General features: G+C 39.8%; 1 protein-coding gene and 1 long non-coding RNA gene across 4 annotated transcripts in view; one reads left to right on the plus strand and one right to left on the minus strand.

The window, feature by feature from the left end:
* Window positions 1-24,171, minus strand: part of PHLDB2 (pleckstrin homology like domain family B member 2) — a 224,339-nt gene that overhangs the window by 147,457 nt on the left and 52,711 nt on the right. The gene's annotated exons all lie outside the window — the stretch shown is intronic.
* The window catches only part of LOC130708095 (uncharacterized), a 51,644-nt gene continuing 48,703 nt past the window's right edge, over window positions 21,231-24,171 (plus strand). For 2 of the 3 annotated variants that reach the window (XR_009008118.1, XR_009008117.1), the window contains exon 1: window positions 21,231-21,385. This is a non-coding gene — a long non-coding RNA (uncharacterized LOC130708095). Of the gene's footprint in view, window positions 21,386-22,219; window positions 22,288-24,171 lie in introns of all 3 variants that reach the window. The other variant, XR_009008119.1, reaches the window with a different exon arrangement.

Here is a 24,171-nt window from a genome sequence, read left to right on the forward strand (position 1 = left end):
GCTCCGTAGAAGATCCAGGCAGCATAGCGTAGCTCCTAGAACCGTGCCTCCTTTGACTACCTTGAGCTACACGTCTACACTCAGATGTCACCTTGGCTATTAAAAGAGGAGGAAATGGGGCTCTGAAAGACTGAGCATTTTTGAGAGTAATCCAAGCTGAGAATAAGTTACTTAAAGAGACAGATGAGACTACTGGGTTGACATAAATCTCCACCCCCTTTCCTACCTCACCCTGCCGGCTCACCACACACACACACGCACACACACACACACACACACACTGCTACCCAGAGGAAAGGGGGCTGGTGAGGAACATCAGGCCAGTCACGGAGAAATCAAGAAGACATTTTCTTTACACCCATTAATGGTAAGTGAACCCAGTACACATTCTCTATTACATAATGCTGACTAGGCCATTCTACAGATCCAAAAATTCATGCATACTCATCGTGATTTTACATTTGTCTCCAATAAGTTTACTGTGAATGTATCTGTCTGAGCAGATGTAAATAGACAGCTAGCCTTTGCTAGGTTTATGAAAGCCTGGCAGACTTTGGTCAGTGTGGAGCTAATCCTAGTGAAAGATCTTCATGTAGTTCTAGATGCTATAGCGATTGGCTACTTTACAGAGGACTCTTGAGATCAGTGATTATCTGTCTTAAACTCTTTTTTATCTACAGACACACAATTCCACAATTCAATCTATGATAAATACCTTTTTTGCAAGCATTGTGATATGGCACTGCTGTATTTGTAATTTCTGAGTTGAGCTGATTCAGATGAAATAATATCTGGAAGCCTCTAAAAACATAAGAATCTATCAGGCATACCAACCTGGGGTCAAGCAAATGGGGTGCAAACTACAGAACACTTATTCCCACCTCACCCATGGGAACTGTTGGAATTGTAGCTCTTTAAATCAAGAATTCTGGCCCAGAAGAGATGATCAGGAGCTTTCTCAACTCCCATCTTCCTCCTGGTCCCTGAGGCCACCTGGTCACAGACTACTTTGGAAGTTACACCATTTGAGCACCCCAGCATCACCTGGTGAACACATATGCTATTAATACAACTACTGCTGCTCCTTCAACCGTCTGACACAACCACTATGTCTGAGATTCCTTCCAGGAAAGTAAATTGCTTGCTCCCTTGATGCCCTTCCTATGCTCTCATACTATCCATTACATAAATTTGTTGTATTACTTAACCAGGTATATTTTAATTATGTGCATATTTGTTTGTTTTTCTCCAGGGCTAGACAGCAAGTCCCTCAAGACACAGGGACTGTGACTTTCATCTCCTATTTGTAGTGCTTTTCCTGGTATGTAGTATGTGATCAATTAATGAAGGAAAGAATAAATGAAGAAAAGTTTTGGTGACTTTTTGTATTGGTTCCTGTCACTGATTTGGACCAAGGAAGAGAAATAAGAGTAAGAAAAGAGCTCAGGTCATCAACTTGATCCCTAAGGCTTCCTCTTCTGCAACTTGCCAATCTTTCCTAGAGCTCATAGGAAAAGGTTCTGTACCTTGACTTTGGTCTTTCTCATTGGATTTTAACTGCAGTTGGATAAATTCCCATTCTTTAAGATGAACTGAGAAAATTCCAGAAACTCGAGGTGGCCTGGAAACTACTCAAAGGGATTTTCAGCCCTGAGAGTCGATGCTACTTTATATGTCCGCTGAAAGTTCCTGAGTTTCCTGACACTCCTGGAATTGAGAAAAGTCTGAGAGGCATCGTTTCGACATCTGCCTTTCACTTTTCCGCAAAGAAAGCAGCTGCTTGAATCCTGGCAGAACAACTTGTTTTCAGTGTGCCTCAGGCAGGTCATTCAAATTTTCTGAATCTTAATCTTACCTTTAAATTGGGAGAAATGACATTTACTGCCTTGTATTTAGAACTAGAAATAATGTATACATAATGTGTCTGGCAGTATTTGGCATACACAGTTGGTATTGAATCCATGCTATTATTATTATGTTTAATATTCCTACTTTGCATCTTATAAATCTCTTTCTCTTTTCTTCTTTGGTTAGTATATATCGATTGAATGGATGGCATAGTCCCTGTGACTACTAATTTGAGTGTCTATAAAGCATGGTAAATTTTATCTGGATTCTTAAAATCCTTAGTGAATCCAGATTATTTATATAGATAGAAAAAAAGTATCTCCACCCATTATATATATATATATATATATATATATATATATATATATATATATATATATATGAGGAGATACTATTTTTCCCTCTCTAGTGCAAAGTACAGAAGAAATAGAGACAAGCACCATGTGAGAAACTAATACCTAACTTTACTGCTTAAGGTTCTGTCTTCAAAAAGTGGCTGGAAAGGTAATCAGTACGGTTATAAGTAACCTGGCCTGCTTTTATTTATGGGGCTTGACATATCACCTCAATTTGCCAAATATAGGATTTCCTGACAACTGAAATTCAAACTCTTCCTGTGGAAATGTGGTCATGCCTAGTAAAGCTGTTAGCCCATAGAAGTTATATGTCTTTTCGGTACTGACATTTTTGCCTGCCAGCAGTAGAATGGAAATAAAATCTAGAGGTTTTGACCATTAGGCAGCTTACTGGGCCTCCTCTAGGTTTACTGATATTTTCCTAGGTAAAGTAGTAAGATGGACATGTTCAAATACAACTTTAAAGAATGTAATAGCACTTGGCAAACAAGGTCTTATTTTTAGAATCATTACTGCTGTTGTATCTAAGAACAGATTTGCTGCCATGGAGCCTATGATGGTTAATTTTGCTTCAACTTGGCTAGGCCACAGTATCCACATATTTGGTTAACATTAGTCTGGATGTTGATGTGAAGGTGTTTTTGTTTTTGTTTTTGTCTTCAAATATCTGCCAGTTTCTTCAGTTCTCTTTGTGCTTTGAGACATGCCCATCCACATCTTTCCAATTTCAGGAAATGCTCCTTATACCATGAAGGTGTTTTTTAAAGAAGAGATTAACATTTAAATGAGTAGATTTTGAGTAAAGCAGCTTACTCTCAATAATGTTGGTGGGCCCCATCTAATCAGTTGGAGGCCTTAAGAGAAAAAAGACAGACTTCCCCTGAAGAAGAGGAAATTCTGCCAGCAGATTGCCTGTGGACTTGAGCTGCAACATCAGTTCTTCCCTGGGTCTCCAGCCAGCATGCTTACCCTGCAGATTTTGAATTTTCCAGCCTCTATAATCACGTGAGCCAATTCCTTAAAATAAATCATATATATTTATTACCTTATGATAAAATAAATCATATATATTTATGCCAAGTTCCTCTTCAAGGACCCACCAGCCAGCCATGAGTTGGAGCCCTTGAAGCCAGTGGCTGTTCCTTCATGGTACTTTGTCCACCTGGCTGGTGATATAGACATCAGTCAAACTGGTACTCAACTCCACCACCGGCCCACAGGCCCCCTCCCTGAACCTATGACAACCCTTGTTCTGGGACTCTTTGCAGTGCATGTTTCCTGAGAGAGCTCTGTGGTGGGCATACCCCAGGCAGCCCCACAACTGTGCTTTTGGGAGGCAAGGTGTGGGCAGGGCTGGGCCCCATTTATATGTATATTTAATCTCCAAATGTTCTATTTCTCTGGAGAACCCTAATACAAAGTCTTTACACATCTTCCTTTGGAAACTTGGAAGAGTCAATTTGTTGGGCTCCTTGGCCCAGTGTCTTGGGTCTTAGAAGTGATGAGTCTTGCCTGGCCTGGAAAAGGCATGTGAAATTCACCAAGGTGGCAGGACATGTGTTTCTCTGGGTCCTATCTTGGGAGAGCTGCTGAAGGCAGACCTGATTTGATCAGAATTCCACTAGCGGCTCAGAATCATTGGGGATCCTAAAATAGGACCCATGTAAGACCCAAAAGAAGACTTTCCTTGAGGTCTCCAGGAAAGGAGAACTTCAGAACTTCAGGGAAGGAGGTCTCCAGGGAAGGAGAACTATCTTGGCACAAACTCTGGTTGCGGAATTTTACTCTCTGAGCTAGCATATTTTGGCTGCTAAGGTCTGAAGGCAGAATCTTACCTGACTCTGGAATTTGTTCTTAACCCTTTTTTAGCTTTGTTTTTAACTTTTAAATGTTTAAACATGGGATATTTACTTGTACTCTTGGCCATCTGTGTCAATCATTAAAACAGTAAAGGAATTTGTGACTCAAATAAAGCTTTAGACTAGCTGATCACTCAGTTCCCTGCCAACTCTGATTCTACATGTAGTTGTTAGAGGCAGAAGAATATGGTCAGACTCCTCTAGAGAGCCCAAGAAAAACAAAGAGGAACAACCTCAAGCCACTAGGGCAAGGATGGTTTGACCTTAGTCCAAGTTTCTTTTGGTTAGACCTTCTACTTGGACACTGCTTTTCTGCAAAGTTTCATAATCACTAAGGCCTGAGACACACTTCATACCATGACAGATGTGGTTGCTAAATGAGGTCTGAGCCCTCACCAACCTTGCTTGGTTTCCAGCTCAATAATTTGAGAAATATGGATGCATCCTGAGAATTAAATTCACAGACGCCAGTGAGGTTTGTTTATCTTTGGGGTACACAGATAAAAGAAAATCAGAATGAGCTATGATATGATAGTGGGGTATATTCTAAAGGATAAACAACATAAGGGTTGAGAAAATAGTGGCTTTGTTTCCTGAAAGGAATTATAGTATGTCCATAAAGAATGTACTAATCATGTTTCTAGGACACCCACTTTGGCTTTTTGGACATTTTAGGCAGCTTCTCAAAATTCCTTACTACATAAATTCTCCAAAAAAGAACAAACAAACAAACTAGAATTTGAAATGAAGCTCTCCTGTACCCAGTGTCCCCTAGATGGGAAGCAGTCAGTGTAGTGGGACATCTCTGGCTATGCCATACATTAAGGATGCAGATAGGTCTTCCACTTCAGATGATAATACATGAAAGATTATGTGGCCTTGAATTCAGATGGGTTATCTAACCTGGATTTTACAGATTCTCTTGCAGAAGAATGAGTTGAAATTCTACATCCCTGAAGTTAAAAAGATTTTTTATTGTGAACTAGGATGGACATGAACATTGAAAGTTACATTGGAAGGGAAAAGCAACAAGCTCTGTAAAATAAAACTAACTTTAAGGAAAGAAAGCATCTAGTCTAGTGACCAAAGTTCAAGATGTATAGGAAGGATGTGGCACAGCATGTTGCTGATGGAAGAATTTCCTTGGGATTCAGCCAGTCTGGACTTGTGTCAGCTTTGTGGAATATGACATAAGAGCTACAACTTTGGATCCTTACTATTGGGTACCACTGTAGCACTAGCAAAGCTCCAGCTAGCAAGGGCATTACTACAAAGAGATGTTAGACTCTGTAGGACCCACCTTCAACAGTGAAAGTCTATGATATTGAAAAAACCTGGCTGTAGTTGTCCAATGAGACTCTTACTTGAGAGGTAGAAGCAAGACTAACACACTTGGGCTAAAGTCAACCCCTAGAGTTTTTTGATAACGGAGTTAAGTAGGAGACTTGAGAGTTGATGCTAATGGGAGAAAATGGACTCAGTAACCAAGAGCCCATATTGGGGGAGAGGGTAAAACAAGAAACAAAAGAAAACAAACAAAACTATGTGACCATATATTGTGAATGTATTTGTACTGAGTTTAGAAAGTAGATTATATCATTTATTTAATATATAAATAAGCCTCCAAGGGACTTCCCTGGCTGTCCAGTGGTTAAGACTCTACACTCCCAATGCAGGGGGTATGGGTTTGCTCCCTGGTTGGGGAACTAAGATCCCACATTCTGCACAGTGCAGCAAAAAAAAAAAGGGGCTACCATATCTCCATTTGCAAGGCCACTACGCTTCTTTCTGATACTTTACAGAAGGGAAACACAAACAAACACACAGTTGATTTTTTTACTTCTTTTCAAGCAAGACTGGCTTCCCAAAGCCCATTTCTATGAGTCAGCTTGTACTAACAGGAGCCATACTTTCCATCAAAGGCTTTTTACACAAGAGCTCAATCTCAGAGATGAACATTACTGTATAAAATGAGAAAAAAATCACCAAATAAAAATAAGGCACCATAGCTCATCAGAGAAGGAATAAAGGCCTAATGGTCTACAAAACTCAGTTTGCTGTGTACTTACTAACTTAAATAATCTATTACCAGCCTATATTCTCCCCTAAGAGACATTCCTAATAAAGTGGACAGAATTCACTATCCTTTCTACTCATTCTGAATCAATTCTTATAACTCAGTCAGCTAAGCAGTGTTATTATTAGTGTGTCTATAAAATTTGAGAAGACAGGGTCCCCAGGAGTCCAGATATTCTGAGTCTATTCTTAATGCTGGGCTCCCTCTACCAGGGGAATCATGGTCCTGAATATAATGGACTATGAGATAAGATTTTGGAAAGACACAATATAAATGCTAGAAAATATGGGAAATGAATTTTGGTCAAGGGATCAAAGTTGTTCTTCAGCCTAATTTGAAGAGTAAAGAATTAAAAGGTGGGAATTGGGAATTCAGTCCAGTGGTTAGGACTCAGTGCTTTCACTGCCGAGGGCCCGGGTTCAATCCCTGGTTGGGGAACTAAGAGTTCTAAAGGGTTAAACATTCTCAGAATGATTCACTTCTAGTACTAAATGATTCAGTGATTCACTTCTAGTACTAAAAAATGGTAAAGAGCAGCAACTATGCTAATTCTAAGTAACAATGGAATAACAAGTCCATATTAAGCACTTTCTATGTGTTGGGCATTGTGCTTAGTTTACAAATATATGTATATATTTAAATATATATGTACATATGTATGTATGTATTATGTATATGTAATTGTCCCAAACTAATAAGCAGTAAAGTAGCCCACGCCCTTAATCAAAAAACAACTCTTGGGTTTTGCCATTTTACATATGTTCCCTAGAAAAAGGAAGAGGTCTTTTGCCTCCCCCACCATACGTATAAGACAGCTGGTATGGAACTTCATTCATATCATGTATCCAAGGAATGCTAAATGAACTGCTGCTCTTGTGTATAAAACCACATAAGACACCGATGGACCAAACTCAGGATCATGGGATACAATACAAAACTCTGTTTTCTAATCTTACTCTAAGGATTGCTCTAACCTGCTCATAGTTCTTTATCTAGAACTAGATACTAGACAGTTTTTCTAAAACTTAGTCGTTCATTTATACCCTTCATGATTTTTGCCATATCATATATTACCTAGACCATTATTTTTCTTTAAATCAAGTTATTGTTTAATATTTAAATTAACAAAAAGAAATTTTATATCATTGTATAAAATAAATCAAAGGAAACAATAAAAATACACAGAAAGTCATGAAATTCGTTCCATTCTAGTTGAATATTGTTGCTTGAGAAAGTTGTAGCCTGAAACCTACGCTCTCTTTATTAAAAAAAACAGATTGGGAAGTTCTAAAAGACACCTAGCACTATTCTGAGACTTATTCCTTGACGTAATCAGAAAGGTTGAAAGAGAATCGAAAAGAATCTCACTTTGTGACTCATTGTTATTTCATGCTGCATGAGTGTGTCATTTAAAATCCTCTCTCCCACTGTCAACAGCAAGTGCCTTACCTGTTGGGAATCATTGATGTGAGCCTATTACCTATTAACTTGAAGTATTGGTTAGTTAAGCTTTAAACTCATCACAAGTTACTACAGTTACACTTGGTTAGGTACCAGTTTCTGCGCTAGGTTTTTCAAAGTGCAAAACAGGTTTAAAGTTGATCCAGTCAGGGTATTTTTCAGGCAATGGGAAAAGATGCACATACATTCTAAAGGGGTTTGAAAAGTGGTAAAAGCAGAGGCCTGCTCTAAGACCCCCAGGCACTTTTCTCGGCCCACATAAATGCTGCCCATGGTTTAAGGCCAGGATTCTCAAGCTTTATGTGCCTAAGTATCATCTAAGGAGCTTGTTAAAATGTGAATTCCCAACCTCATTCCTACAGACTTTGATTTGGAAGGTCTGGTGTGAGGGAGCTAGTGATTCTGATGTAAGAGGTAGAAGAATGATACCCTGAAAAACCCAGGAGAAGGGAAAAGTAGGTTCCAGTTTGGGAGTTGGTAGCAGGAGGGAGTCAGATGGTAGGGATGGAACTGGTGCTCTGAGTGTAAGTCTAAGGGATACTGCAGGGGAAGAAAGAAACAGGAATTGAGAGGTGGAGTTCTGGACAAATATGGTCTTGCCTTTTAAGTGAGCTTCAAAAGCTATCTTTTATTTACTACAGTGAGAAGAATTAGGCTAAAGAGGAATGTCTCAAGGGACTCAAGGTATCCAGGTACCAATGTATACCAATCTGTAAGGCTTCTTGAAATAAAAAATGTTCAGGATAAAGTAATAGGTTATATTCTATGGAGATCTGAAGGAAAACACAGTTTAGGTTAATGTTTGGAATAGAAGAGTCAATGTTTAGTGAGAGGGTTATCACAGTATGCTGAGGTATTTGTATTTCCTTAAAGTTTACTGTAAATTGCTGCAAATAATGACAACCTTTGTGTTTGGTGCTTTATCTATTTGGGCTTCCTATCAGCCCAAAGGTAAGGGCTGCAATTCCAGTGTCACAGATAAGGAAACTAAGATTCCGAGCGATAAAGTAATTTGTCCAAAGTTACATAACTGTCTCTCTTTATGATCATTTTAGAAAATGCTTTCCTATTAATTTGTATTTAGGTAGCTGTTTGAATAATTATCTCTATTTTTAATAGAAGCATCATAATTGGGCAGGGAAGGCAGGCTTAGCTTGGCTTCCTCTCATCTCAGTTATATGAGCTGCACCCCTTTCAAACCGAGGGGATGTGGCTCAACAGTTCCTTCCATGGGGTAGAGGGTCATTCAAATAGGAGGAGATAAAAAAGCACATGTGTTGATGAGATCACTCTTATAAACACAATGAGCAGACATCTGAGTGCTGTAATGTCCTATTTAGCAAGGGTGTTTCCAAGCTTTAGACTGGCCTCACCCACTTCCTAAGCCAGTGATGACCAAGCCCAACCCATGTGAGGGCCCCTTTGGGTAGATTAACTTCACCTCCTTCTCCCACATGTTCTCTGAGTCGCTCACTTCCATTATGTTATTCTCCTGGTCTGAGCCACAGCTGGTTGATGTTTTCCCTCTTCTCACCAGTTCTCACCTCTCCTCATGGCTTGCCCAGAAAGGCCAGGTCCATGTGCTTCTTAGGTGAACGTTCATGGGTTACAACAACGTGCTGCATGTCATTCACTCATTTACTTATCCATTCATTGATTGACTACAAGACTAGGTCAGATGGTGGGGATACCACTGTGAACCCCATTTCTGCCCTTAAGGAGTTTAGAGTCTAATTGGGAATATTAAAAAAGTAATAACAATGGTGCAATGGGTGCTGTAAAAGAGGAGGCTATGAGACCATACGCCAAGGGCACAGGTGGAGACAGATAGGAGTTTAAGCTGAGACCTGAACAATGAATAGTAAAAGTTAACCAGACCAGGGGAAGGTTTATAGGAGGAGAAGTTCTTTGCAGACAACTGTAGCATGGGTAAGGTGTCTGTGAGGGATGCATAGAGTGCAATTTTATCAACTGTCATGATTTCAGTCACCACCAATGTGCTAACAAGTTCCAAAAACCCATTTCCAGCTCATATCTCTCTCATCATATTTAATGTTGAAAGATTCCATAGGAAGTTTTGCTTATACATTAATCTTTCTCTAAAATAGGAGTAGAGGTAAGATACCAGGTGATTTTGAGTTGTGAGTTGGGTGGGAAACATCTGGGTGGAAAGGTAGGTGGTAAGGCTTTTATCACATTTTGTGCCAGTCGACCTTGATGAATGGATTTCATAGCAGATGTACCATGACAGATTGCATTTCTTGAGCCATCCATTCTCATCCCTTAATCGCCTTCTTCTGTCATATTATTCATTTCTGACCATAGATTTTGGATTATTTCTGCTGTTTATGTTCTTTCCTTCCCCTTCTTTAACCATATATGGCTAAACCAAGGGGGTTAGTATCCGTTGGTTTTCAACCTCTGCTTCCCCTTGGCTAAATGTTCATCTGGTCTCCTTGTCCTGCTGTATTCAGATAGCCTTCCTTACCCTTGCAAATTCTCAAGCTCTTCCCTTTTTATGAAGGGATTGTGAGGCTACTTCTTCCTAACTCATATTTTTGGCTTTCAGGGAAGGACCTAGACATGTGTAAAGTCTTGTACCACCTTTGCCTCACATGATTCCTTGGATCAGGAATGAACATGTGTTTGTTGGGGCAGAACTTCTAATTCTTTGATCATTTTGGCTAGTGGTTCTGTCTTGAAGTTCTATCTTGTTTTTTAAAAGATTTCTTTTGTTCATGTTGACACACCTCCTATAATATTATTTAACTGGTTCTTCGTTATACTTAAATTTATTTTTAAAGAAAATGGCATTATTATAAATGAAAAACTAGTATCATTTGCAAGAAATAATCTAAAAATAAATACAATGAAAGCAAAGTAACTCTATTTAATTTAAGCTACATTAAAACCTGTGAACTAGAGTTCTGTTATGTAATACAGTGAAAGACTAATAACTGTTAGAGAGGAGATAAAAACAATTTAGCACCTAAATCCAACTTTTTCCTTGCTGTGATGTTATTTTATGCAGTGTCCTTTGTTCTTTGTGACCCCAGATCAGATTCTCACTCGGTCATGTATTCCACCTTTTGGGAAACACTGGTCTGGGCCATGTCCTCACAGCTGGGCCGTGAATGGGTGTGTTAGAAGCAGACTTATGTTCACTTACGGCTGGCATAACATGGGAGCCCAATTAAGATCTCCCCTTGAGCAAAATATGGAACATTTTGAACAAAATACACAGAATAAAAAGAAGCCCCTTAAGTGGATGGAGAGTAGAGCAAACATATGTGTTAGGTTGTCTGAGACAGACATGGTTTAGTGTCCCCTTTCATTTGCAAAAGTGTCTCAGATTGGATGATAAATTATATGTTCACCCGAATTAAGTGGCTTAAATATCACACTCACATAATGAATCACAGGCTTCAGAACACATTACTTCTTTGTTCAGTTCAAAAGCTAATGGCAGAGAAGAGAAACTACAAACTAGGTTGGGGACTCGCATGTGCTTTATAGTTTTTCCAATAAGGTTACAGTTATTAGCAATTTCTGGCACTCTTCCACTTCCCTTTTCTTTAGCAGTTCTTTCCACATCTTCGTGTAATTTCCAATTTTGTGTACTATGCTGTTTTGGACTTTCAGTCAAAACATTTACATTTCTGGTAGAAGGGAAAACTTGTCATAAAAACATAAAGCCTGATAGGTTTGCTTGAGCCTTAAACCATGAATTTTTTTCCTCTCACTTAATTATTTTATATTTGCTAGAGAGGAGAGGAAACCCAAATATACTGAAAATGCCACTTCCTTTCCCCCTTTCCAAAAATTTCTGAGTTGCCAAAACACCAAAAATGTCTTGCACACTTTTAAAATACTTGAGCAGAAAGTTTCCATCCAGCAGGAGTCATTTCACTTGAATCTGCTGCAAACTACCATTATGCACCAAAGCTCTCTGCTAGACTTAGATCATTGAAGACTAGGTCTGTCCTGTAGAGATGCTCCCAGTCTAATGAGTGATAGTTATATATTTCACAAAGCAATGTGATAAGGCTATTAGAGAAGCTTCCTGCCAGCCTTTGTACTGTTTTCCTCACAGTTTTAGGGCCATTTACCTCACTTCTGTATTAGGGCTCCGAAGGCTGCCCAACTAGTTTCCCTCTCACCAGTCTCTCTAAGTTGTTGGAACACAACTTAAAGATAAACAGAAAATGTAAAAAATTAATTTGTCTGACTCTAAGCTATATTCATTAACTTTCTCTCCAGAAGGTCAAAGGCAAGTGGTATTTGATGGATCCCCAGTCTGAATCCTTTCCTCAGGGACTTGTCTCCATGGAGTTGCTTAGAATAGTGGGGGTAAAACCAGGCAGCAAGTGACCCTCCGAGGATGACCCATAGTAAGTGAACTCTTATCCTAAGCCTACAGATGGGTTCATAGAGTGGAAGAGACCAACTGAGAATGTCCTAATGAAGTCCTTATTTCTCCCTCCTTGACTGATTCCATCTAAAATTGAGCAGCTCCATAATCCAAAAACCTTGGATTATGAAAAAAAAAAATCAGTTCCCTGGTCCATCCACTGGATCACTGATTGAATTTGGGTTTCTTTACACAACTCAGACACCATGCATTTATGCTGTCCTTCTCCATTCCTCTTCCAGAGTACTTTCCTCACAAAGTACTAGCTTTTGTGCTCACTGTGTCTTTTCATAAAGACACAATCCATGTGCACCATCCCTCCCTTCAAGAAAATGATCTTAAGTTCTATTCATATTAACTGAAAAAGAAATACTGATCACAGAAAGATGCCCTAGACATACAAATGATGTTCTAAATGACTTGGAATGTCCTAGAAGAGGATAGAATGTTAAAAAAAACCTATCTGGCCTGAAACACACTAGTGACCTTGGAAATGGAATTGGACATAATGGACAGCAGGGAGACCGTAGTGTCTTATTTGAGGACTGGAATTCAGGTTCTAAGACCTCACAGGGACATGGCTAGTGGTAGAGTGAGAAGGAAGAGAGCAGATAGTGCTAAAAGAATATTCCAAGTCTTTTCCCTTGGGGCATCATTTTGAACATAAAAATGAAAGTGGAAAATCACCAGCTTCACAGGATGAAGGTTGCAAAAATGAAAGCTGCTGAGGCATCATTACTTCCTCTGTCTCCGGGGCTTCATCACAATGGCGTGGTCCAATGTGTTTAGAGTAAACAAAAGATGATTGTTTTTAATAATTCTGATGCAGATAGAAGGCCAGGAATGTAGGCCTAATACCACACTTTGCTAGCATGAACCTGAGAAACACAGACTTATAGGATATGAAAGGCAGAGGATTTTTTTATTTTTTATTTTTTATGAGCAGTGATGGGGGGCCTCTGTGTTTTGTTTCGTTTTGTTTTTTAAGTTTATTTATGGCTGTGTTGGGTCTTCGTTTCTGTGCGAGGGCTTTCTCTAGTTGTGGCAAGCGGGGGCCACTCTTCATCGCGGTGCGCGGGCCTCTCACTATCACGGCTTCTCTTGTTGCGGAGCACAGGCTCCAGACGCGCAGACTCAGTAATTGTGGCTCACGGGCCCAGTTGCTCTGCGGCATGTGGGATCTTCCCAGACCAGGGCTCGAACCCATGTCCCCTGCACTGGCAGGCAGATTCTCAACCACTGCGCCACCAGGGAAGCCCAAGGCAGAGGATTTTAAAGATCATCAGTGTTTTCTCAAAGTGTGTGGGTGTAGGGGGGGGGCATCTTGATGTCTGTATCACAATCAACAGGCTATCAGTAAATAAAGCAAATTCCTGTTGCCACAGAATAACAGAATCAGATTTTGCGGGGGGAGCGACAGGTCAGAAAGCCTACATTTAAAATAAACTGTCCAGCTAATTCTTATATACATTAAAGTTTGAGGCTCACTGGCCTAATTCACCCCTTTATTTACTCATCAGGAAACTGGGCCACTTCTCCAGCAAAGCTAAGTGGTGGCAAAATATGGATGAGACCAGAGTTGCCCTGATCCCAGTCCAAGACATTTGCTTAATGATTTGATGAAAAGACCTGGACTCTCCTACAGCAAAAATTACATCCTGTTTGCAAAGCTTCCAGTTTTGCAGGTACTTTGATTTTATCAGTAAGATCCTAAAGGGTGTGCATTCTTGCAAGAGGCTTTAACTTGCTAGACCAGTTGCTTAAATCCCTCTGCCAAATACCCTGATGACTCAGGATGAGACCCCCTCTGGCAGATTCTCTTCATGCAGTCAGGGTCATGTTGGCTGCACTCTGTTGCATGATAACCACAGAGGTACAGCTGCTTTTACAGATTCTCCTGTGTGATAACAGTGAAGAAATTTCCCCTGGGGGTTTCAAGATATGTGCCCCTTGAGCTATTTGCCCAGGATGGCAGCTCCTAGAAATCTCCTGTGTGTTTTCTCATAGAGCTGCTTTGGTGCCAAAACAAATGTCCACACCTACACAGGTTGAAAACATTTTCCAACCTCACCTTCCAGTACATTATTTATTTACAGTAGTCCCCCCTTATCCAAGGTTTCAGTTACTCGCCGTTTTAGTTTCCTGAGGTCACCCGCTTAATTCCAGAAACAAACAATTCATAAGCTGTAAATTGCATGCCGTTCTGAGTAGTGTGATGAAGTCTCACGCTGTCCCACTCTGTCCTGCCTGGGACGTGAATCATCCCTTTGTCCAGCATATCTAGCCTGGTAGTCACTTATTAGCTATCTGGTTATCAGATTGACTATCTCAGCACTGCAATGCTTGTGTTCAAGTAACCCTTATTTTCCTTCATAATGGTCCCACAGCTCAAAAGGCACAGTGATCTGGCATTTCGGCCATGCCAAAGAGAAGCCGTAAAGTTCTTCCTTTAAGTGAAAATGCAGAAGTTCTTGACTTAATAAGAAAAAAAGTCATATACTAGGGTTGCTAAGATCTACAGCAAGAATGGGTCTTCTATCTGTGAAATTGCGAAGGAGGAAAAAGAAGTTTGTGTTAGTTTTGCTGTCGCACCTCAAACTGCAAAAGTTACAGCCACAGTGCGTGGTTAAGTGCTTAGTTATGACGAAAATAACATCAAATTTACATAATAAGATATTTTGATGGAGAGAGACCACATTCACATAACACTTATTATAGTATATTTTATAATTGCTCTATTTTATTATTAGTTATTGTTGTTACTCTCGTATGGTGCCTAATCTATAAATTAAACTTTTTCATACGTATGTATGTATAGAAAAAAACATAGTATTTATAGGGTTCAGTACTATCCATGGCATTTTTTAGGCATTCCCCTGGGGGCTTGGAATCTACCCCCTAAGATAAGGTGGGCGCTACTTCATTTATTTATTTATTTATTTATTTATATATTATATCCTGGATATCTTTGTAAAAATTTATTTTGGATAAAGCATTCTGTTATCAAAAATAAGGCATTTGTAAAATGTCACTCTAAAGAGTGAAAGTGATTTTTGCCTTTGGGGATCTTCTGTGTGGGTTGCTGGGTCATGCTACAGACTGAATTGTGTTCCCCAAAACTCATCTGTTGAAGCCTTAATCCTCAGTGCCACTGTATTTGGAGACGGGATTCTATAGGTAGTTAAGGTTAAATGCGGTCATATGGGTTAAGCCCTAAGAGGACTGGTGGCCTTGCAAGAACAGGAAGAGAGCCCGTCTTCCTTGCTCTCCCTCCCTACAACCTGAGCATGCAGTGAGGGGAGCTGTCTGCAAGGCAGGAGGAGGGCTCTCACCAGAGACCCCCTGTGCTGGCCTCCTGATCTCAGACTTGCCGGCCTCCGGAACTGCGAGAAATAAATATCTGCTGTGTGAACCACCCAGTCTATGGTATTTTGTTATGGCGGCCAGAGCAGATTAAGGCAGTCATGAAGAAGAGGTCTGGTTTCAGAAATGCACGGGAAAACACAGAAGTCTGGCCCCAGATAGACCCTTTCCTGGAACACGTGTTTCCCATCTCTTTGTTTGGTGTGTGCAGTCCCTGTTTGAGACGTCCTGGCAGTGGGACAGTGACACCCCGCTGGGTTCTCTGGGCTTGCCAACCATGACATGATGCACTGAGTTGTACCATATTACATTCTTTTTTTCATACCTCTTAAAATTTTTAAAGTGTACAATAAGGTTTGTTAACTACAGGCATAGGGTTATACAGCAGATCTCTACAACTTACTTATCTTACATGAGTGAAATTTTACCTTATATTCTTAGGACAGTATCTAACCTCTTGGATTTATATACTTTCTTTAATTACCTATTATCCTCAAACCTCTACAAGTGACTAGACCAATGAACTTAAGGTGACTCTTACTGCAGATAAGTTATGTCACTGACCCTCCTGTCTTTTAACCTCGTACCACCAGAAAGCAGAGTTTCTCTATAACTGGGAGACCTGCCAGGCTGCGCCTTAGAAATTAGGAAGAGGAATCTTGTTAAAGTTATTTCAGGGGCAATGAGCTGATACTGGCATTAAAGAAAGAGAACCTATCTTAAGAAAGGAGGAAGCTAGTGAGTATACAGGTTTTTGTGGAGAAGAGAGGAGGAAATCAGGCCAGTGTGGCTGGGAAGTGGCCTATTGCCAAACTACAGAGAGACTCTCCAGAATTACTGACATGCCACAAAACCACAGGCTTGGAGACAGCGTTCTCACAAGGAAAGAGGTTGAGCATAAGGTCACCCAAAGGCAGAGGAAAATATTTACTTTACTATTTTGAGTTGTTTTCCTTTCTTTAAACAAACTGTCCTTCAATTCCATAGCAAAAGCTTTCTTCTGGTACTTCTGGTTTATGTGGATTTATTAGTGATTTACCTAGGAAGATGCAGCATCACACAAACGCTCTTAATCTTTTCACCAGGTAATGGTTAATGTCATATCACAACTTTGCAATATTGTAGTTGACCAATTAGTACATCAATTAGGGTTCTGTCATTACGTTATCTGTCAGGGATAATAACTTATTAATGTAGCATTTCCTCGATTATATCTGTCAGTTCCTTCTGGAAATTATGTGCTGAGCCATTGTCTTTCTTGGGAAATGTAATTTAAATATACTACTCAAAGATCAAATATATCATTTAGGTGTATGTGCTAATGATTTTAACAGAAATCTAAACCCTCACTTTAAGAGTTGTTTAGTACTAGCAACGGAGTCGTAAATGGGAACTTAAATGAAGAATTTGCTCTTATTGTATTAGTTATGAGAATTACAACCATTGAATCACAGTAACTGGAGAATACCTTAGAGTTCATAAATTGAACTCCATTAATTTTTTAAATAAATACTTGGAGACTAGAGAGGGTAGAGGACTTCTCCAGGCTTTCTGGGTATTTAGAGCTTTTAAATTAGAGCAATAGTCCAGGCAGATTTTGTCTCCTTATAATAGTTATGCATGCAAGATGCACACATATTGCTTAGGAATATGTGTTAAAACCCAGTTCTGACTGAGGAGTGAAAAGAAAAGTGGCAGTGGAGGTGGAGGTAAAGGACAGCCTCCCCTTTCTGAGCAGAAATAGCTAATGTCATGCATACAAAGCCTTCACACTTGATTGCCCAAACCTCCAACTCTGCTTAGAAAATTGAGAAAGATCGTTTGTGGATGGAACATCTGGATGGGGGCAGGCAGGCTCTGTGGTTTGCCTCTTCCTAAGGTGTTAGAAGTGGTATAATCTAGAGACTGATTAATCCACTATTTTGAATCGGTTCCCTAAATCACAGGAAATAAATCAGATGCTTAGTTTGGCCACGGCTTTTTCACAATGGCTATACATTAACATTACCAGGGGAACCATTAAAATCCCCAATGCCCAGACAGCTCCTCAGACCAATGAAATCAGAATTTCTGGGCTGGAACCCAGGCGCTGGCAGTTTTTAACACTACCCAGGTGAGTCTTATGTGCAGCCAGGACTGAGAACTATTGAGTTAGGCATAAAATCAGGCAAAAAAAAAAAAAAAAAGGATTATTCATAAAATGTTCTTCCTACTAAGGAAGTAAAGCAACGTTTCAGTTAACTACATTTAGCAAATTATTCTCAGTTTTACTGGCACTGCCTTGGATCTGTGGAATTCATTTTTCTTTTACATAAGTCAATGCTTAAACCCTAATTTTCAGTTACAACTTGCATTACTTTCCCTCCCTAGGTCCTTTTTCTCAAGATGGAATGTGCTTTAATGATTTCCTAGTCAACAATAATGATCATTTATTAACTTTTTAATATTTGCCTGGCCCTGTCTTCTGCACTTTGTACACTTAATTTATTCCTCACGACAGAGTTATGCATTAGATTTTGTTATCCTCATTTTATATACGGAGAATTTAGCCTTAGAGAAGCTGCTAGTTGCCTCAACTACACAGCGAGCGATAACAGCAGATCTGACCTCCTGCACCAAGGTTTTTTCTATCCTGGCAAACCCTGTATTCTGGCAATAGCATGGCATCATGGAAAGGTCCTGGACTAAGAATCAGCAAATGTGGGCTCTTGTCCTGGATCTGCTACTAACATTTCAGACAAGTCCCATGCCCACTCTGGACTTGAGTTTCTTCTTCTTAAGAAAACAAAAAGGGGAAAGAAACAATCAAAGAACACAAAAAAGAACCCAATCACACAAGACTACAGTTTGTGTTATATAAAATTCTATTTATATGAAATTTCTAGAAAAGGCAAAGGTATACAGAGAGTACTTCGGTGGTTGCCTGGGGCTGAGGTAGGAGAGAGGATGGACTGGGAAAGAGGTACGAGGGAGCTTTTTGGTGTGCTGGGTGTGTTCTAAACTGGACTGTGGTGATAGCTGCATAACTATACATTTACTAAAAGTCATCTATCTATACACTTACAATGGGAGAAATGGTATGTAAATTACATCTCCATCAAGCTATAGAAAATGGTGCTGGGCCTTATACCACAAATACTATTTGTGGCAGTTTCACAACTGATAACTTTCACTGCTGTATCTTTATCATTTTGGCCTACTTTTTTTTTTTAAATTAATTTATTTATTTTTATTTTTTTTTGGCTGTGTTGGGTCTTCGTTTCTGTGTGAGGGCTTTCTCAAGTTCTGGCAAGCGGGGGCCACTCTTCATCGTGGTGCGCGGGCCTCTCACTATCGTGGCCTCTCTTGTTGCGGAGCACAGGCTCCAGACGTGCAGGCTCAGTAGTTGTGGCTCACGGGCCTAGTTGCTCCGTGGCATGTGGGATCTTCCCAGACCAGGGCTCGAACCCGTGTCCCCTGCATTGGCAGGCAGATTCTCAACCACTGCGCCATCAGCGAAGCCCTGGCTTACATTTTAATGCACCCATTTTAAGTTGATAACTCTTGACAAAGGTAACCATCTAGGTAACCACTATTACAAGCAAGATATAAAATATTTCCATCCCCCCAAAAAGTTCCCTTGTGTCCTTCCCAGTTACCCTCTACTCACCAACCCTGCCCCAGGCACTGCAGACTGGCTTTCTGTCACTATACATTAGATTCATCTTTAACAGAGTTCCATAAAAATGGAATCAGATAATGTGTACTCTTTTGTGTTTGGATTCTTTCACTCAGCATATTGTTTCTGAGATTCACCTATGTTGTTGCATTTATCAGTAATTCGTTCTTTTTATTGCTGAGAAGTGTTATATTGTATGACTATATCACAGTGTGTTCTTGGCTACTTATGAACAAAGCTGCTATAAACATTTGTGTGCAAATCATATGTGGACTTATATTGTCATTTCTCTTGGGCAAATATTATAACTAGGATTCGTTGGATAACATGGTAAGTGTATATTTAACTTGTTAAGAAAATGCCCAACTGTTTTCCATAGTGGTTGTATCATTTCGATTTCCACCAGCAGTGAGTGTATGAGAGTTTCAGTTGCTTCACAGTCTCCCCAACACTTAATATTGTTCTATTTTATTAATTTTTATATTATAACCTTGAATTTGACTAAATTTGGTATTGTTCTATTATTTACAGTGACAAAACTCCATTTCTCATTAAAATTTTTTATGACAAGATTTTTAGGTTTTTCTCAAAAAAATAAGAAATACGCCCTACTTTGTAGAAGCTTAGTGTACAAATAAAGTCTTACCGATTGTTCTCAGAATTATTTTAAAAATTCAAATAAAGGCTGCAGTTTAGGAAAGTTCCCCCATAAAAACTTCAATTATATGCATTAAGATGAAAGTGGTAGCAGCTGTAATTTTAAGTGGGGAATAAAAGTTTAAAATGGGGCAGAGTCTGGACGTCTTCATAGAGTAGAGTTAAAATCATTTAGTCAACTGACGTGGGACGAATTTTTGGAGGTTTAGCCCTGTTATCTGTGTACTCAAGCTGCAGATGGCATGTCACAATATCCTGAGTGGGGAAGAACACATCAGAGGGTTAGGGCCTAGCAGCATTTAATTTCTTGCACCCCAGGCTTCTTTCTTTATTTCTGACATGTTGACCTGGACCTTGGTGGCTAATCATAGGAAATAAAAAATCTGCTAAAAACTTGGCTAACCCTCTTGTACTTCTAATCGTTATGAGATTATGATAGGAAGAGTGCTCCGAAATAGAATCCAATGTTGTCTTCCTCCACAGTCTTTAAGAAATATCTCCTCATAAATCCTCAGTTTTATAGAATAGGCCATTTATCCTCAATGGAGGCCATATCACACCCAAGGGGATGAAAATTGGTTCTTGGGGGGGCGAGTGAAAAAATTTGCTCTTTCTATGTAAAAACACAGATATACATGTGGTACATAATCAAGTATAATAGTATATTTGTGCTATTAAATTTCATGGGAGAGAGAAGATTAAGAAAATTATCTATAAAGGCTTTTTACGGGTGTGGTAATGAACAAAAGGTTTCGAAACACTGGAGTAGACAGAGGACAAGAAAGTCCATGTAAAGAGTTTCAGGGAGCTAATTAAGTCAAATGCCTTCTAATGAATACATGTATTCATATATTCTGGGATTGATCCCTCAGAACCTTCCTACTCTCAAGATACTGCTTGGCCTGAATGAAGTCATTAGCTTTGGAAAAGGAAGGAAGAAATCTAAGATTTGTTAAGAAATACTTGTAAAGTGAAACGTTCTGTTCTTTACCTCATTTTCTTTTAAAACAACACTTCTAAAGAAAGATACTGACATCTTCATTATTGTAGATGAGGAAATGATGGTCCAATGAGATGAACACTTTCAAGTTTTACATAGGTTACAAGGCAGAGTTGAGATAAAGTTCCGAGTTTGTTGGATTTCAAACCCGTCATTTCCTACACTCCACATGACAGCCACTGGTTGCTGGTGGGTGGGATGGTGTCCCATTCAATTATCCTGAGTTCACTGAAAATTGGTTCAAGTGCCTGAGTCAGGGCTGACTAGCAGGTGGGGGGTGGCACTGTCACTGAGATACCCCAGGAGTTCTGTGAGTGGGTGAGGGATGGTCCCCAGAGAGGCTCAATGGATTGGCGCTAAGAGGAATCCAAGGGATTTGGTTAGAACAGAACTAATCTCAGGACTGCAGAGAACCCGTTAGTCACAACCTTACATTCCATTCCATATTGGTCAGTGAGGCAGAGGCACTTCAATCCTGACCAAAAGTTGAAGAATCACATAAATGTTGGCTAGTTGCCTGTTATTTCTGCTTCACAGCTTGAAGGTGGACCTCTTGTTCTCTGTGTTCTCCTAAATTCCACTCCCAGATAACACATGCATCAAGGAATGTCTGCTGATTTCAAAATTAGAGAGATGGCTATGTAACAACAATGAACATGTAGACAACATTTCTGCTTTTTCTTTTGGGCCTAGAGGTAAGTATACAACTTTTTGTATAAATCTCCTACACACATGTAGAGTTAAATCTTTCATCTCCTTGGTGCTACCTGATACTACATATCTGCTTTATTTTATATTTTTGCTTTTCTTTTCCTTTTCCAGTGACATGTTGCCATTTTAACTATGATTGATGATCTATCTTTGGGAGCAGGACCAAAACGTTTAACTTTTCTTGGGAGGACAGAAACCACATGTCCCCATCACCCACCTCCCTTATAATTCACTCCAACCTTTGGGCAAAAAAACTAAGTTTAAGAAAGTCTGCTTGATCCCCTTGGTAGGAAAGAAGAGAGGCACATAAACTAGGAGTTAGAAGGTGGAGGTTTTAGTGCTATGTTTATTTCCTTTGCTTTAAAAGAGAGACAGCGGATGATGCTTGCCTCACTCTGTTGTAACACATAAGGGCATGTACAAAATAAAAGAAACCTTAGGAAACTGTCACATATAACCCACAAGCAAGGACAAGCTGTGATTGTTGTTATTTTATTATTAGCCAAGTTAATAGGCTTAACATATGTCCTGGAGGATAAACACCAAGCATTCACAAGAGGTTATGGGTCATCTTGCTCTATGCTACCCTAGAAATAAATTAGACTTGAGAAAACAGGAAATGAATATTCTAAGGTATCGCGGAATACAGCAGAGGCACCATAGGGATATTGCTAGTTATTCTGGATTCTCAAGCAAGACCTGAGATACAACGGCCACTGGGGAGATATCAAGGAAGACGGAGAGAAAATGAGGAACCTCTTGGAAGGAGCTCTCCCCTCATTCTTTCTCTCCTCTGCTTTGTGCTACACCCCTCACAGGCCAGAGCTTCTGGAGTCAGAGTGCAGCCTCCACTGGGTTAACACCTTGGTCCATGCGGTTCCTGTGTGTAAGTCTCATGTCTGTGGCACCTGAGAGAGAACTTGTGGTGCTCTGCAAATTTCTGGGTGGTAGCTTGATAGACTGGGAAATGCCTTAGGTAGGAGCCAGAAGCCTTGATGTTAGACTTAGAATTCCACTAACTGAATTTGTGTGTGTGTTTGGCTGTGTTGGGTCTGCGTTGCTGCGCGTGGGCTTTCTTTAGTTGCGGCGAGGGGGGCTACTCTTCATGCGGTGTGCGAACTTCTCATTGCAGTGGCTTCTCTTGTTGCGGAGCCCGAGCTCTAGGCACTTGGGCTTCAGTAGTTGTGGCACGCGGGCTCAGTAGTTGTGGCACATGGGCTCAGTAGTTGTGGCTTGTGGGCTCTAGTGCTCAGGCTCAGTAGTTGTGGCACACAGGCTTAGTTGCTCCGTGGCATGTGGGATCTTCCCAGACCAGGGCTCGAACCCGTGTCCCCTGCACTGGCAGGAGAATTCTTAAACACTGTGCCATCAGGGAAGTCCCTTATGGAATATTTGATCTTTAGCAAGTTAGTCACTCTCTCCATCTTGGTCTAGTTCTTTAAAAAATTTTTTTAAATTGAACTGTAATTTACATACTACAGTATCCACCCTTTTTAAACTGTACAATTAAATAGTTTTTAGTATATCACAGAGTTGTGCAACCATCAACACATTCTAATTTCAGAACCTTTTAATCATATTAAAAAACCCAAAACACCCATACCCATAAGCAGTCACTCCCATTCCTTCCTCTTCCCAGCCCCTGACAACCACTAATCTACTCTCTGCATCTATAGGCTTGCCTATTCTGGACATTTTATATAAATGGAATCATACAATATGTGGCCTTTTATGTCTGGTTTCTTTTACACTGCATAATATTTTGTAGTTTCATCCAAGTTGTAACATGGGTCAGTACTTCATTCCTTTATGTGGCCAAATAACATTCTGTTGTGGTTCTTTATTTAGTCACTCATTCATCTGTCATCACTCACTTTTAGTGAACACCTATTGTGAACCAGCCTTGTCCCAGGCTCTTGGCACATTGATTCATGTTGATTCATGTTTATTACATGAATAAATGAAGGCACACATTTATTCATTTATATAGACAAATCATTATAAGACCTTCCTATCCCCTCAGTTAAAAAAAGTTTAGGTTAATGGATTATTTATGAGTTTTTTAATTTTGAGAAGTGTTTGTCTACATAGGTAAGGGTTGAGTATACCAACAGCCTTGTTAGAAACATGCTTTTCCTTATTCTGTAGGGCTTTTTCTTATTGTAATCATTTTTTAAAAGCAGCATTATAAATTCATCTGTTTTTTATAATATGCAAAAATGAAAAAGTGAAAGGCAGAACTCATGACCCACTCCATTGCTTAAAGGCCTGGATTATTTAGCTATTTGAGCAACTGCTGCACTGCAATGTGATTTTATACATTTCTTAACACAATTGTACAATTGTGCACAGGAAAAATGTAAAAAGCATTATCCTCTATACATGACATTGGCATTTCCAGTTGAATTGGTATTTGTTCTAAATCTGAAGAGCACAGGGCATGAAACAGGGCCTGAGGAGGTCTGGGTTCTTATTTACATTCTGACTCTAGAGCCTTCTAGGAACTTAGGTAAGAGGAGGGAGTGAGGCCTGCATCGCTGGCCTGAGGACCATGTGGTAGTTGCACAAGGCCCCGTGCTCAGAAGTGCACGTGCTTGATTTAATGCTTTGTTGTAGCTGTCTTGAAATTCTTTTTTTTTTTTTTTTTATAAATTAAGCATCCTAAGTACAGATGCCATCTTCTTTTTTTTTTTAATTAATTAATTTATTTATTTATTTTTGGCTGTGTTGGGTCTTCGTTACTGTGTGAGGGCTTTCTCCAGTTGCGGCA

The sequence above is a fragment of the Balaenoptera acutorostrata genome, chromosome 4, assembly GCF_949987535.1.
Source record: "Balaenoptera acutorostrata chromosome 4, mBalAcu1.1, whole genome shotgun sequence".
NCBI lineage: Eukaryota > Metazoa > Chordata > Mammalia > Artiodactyla > Balaenopteridae > Balaenoptera > Balaenoptera acutorostrata.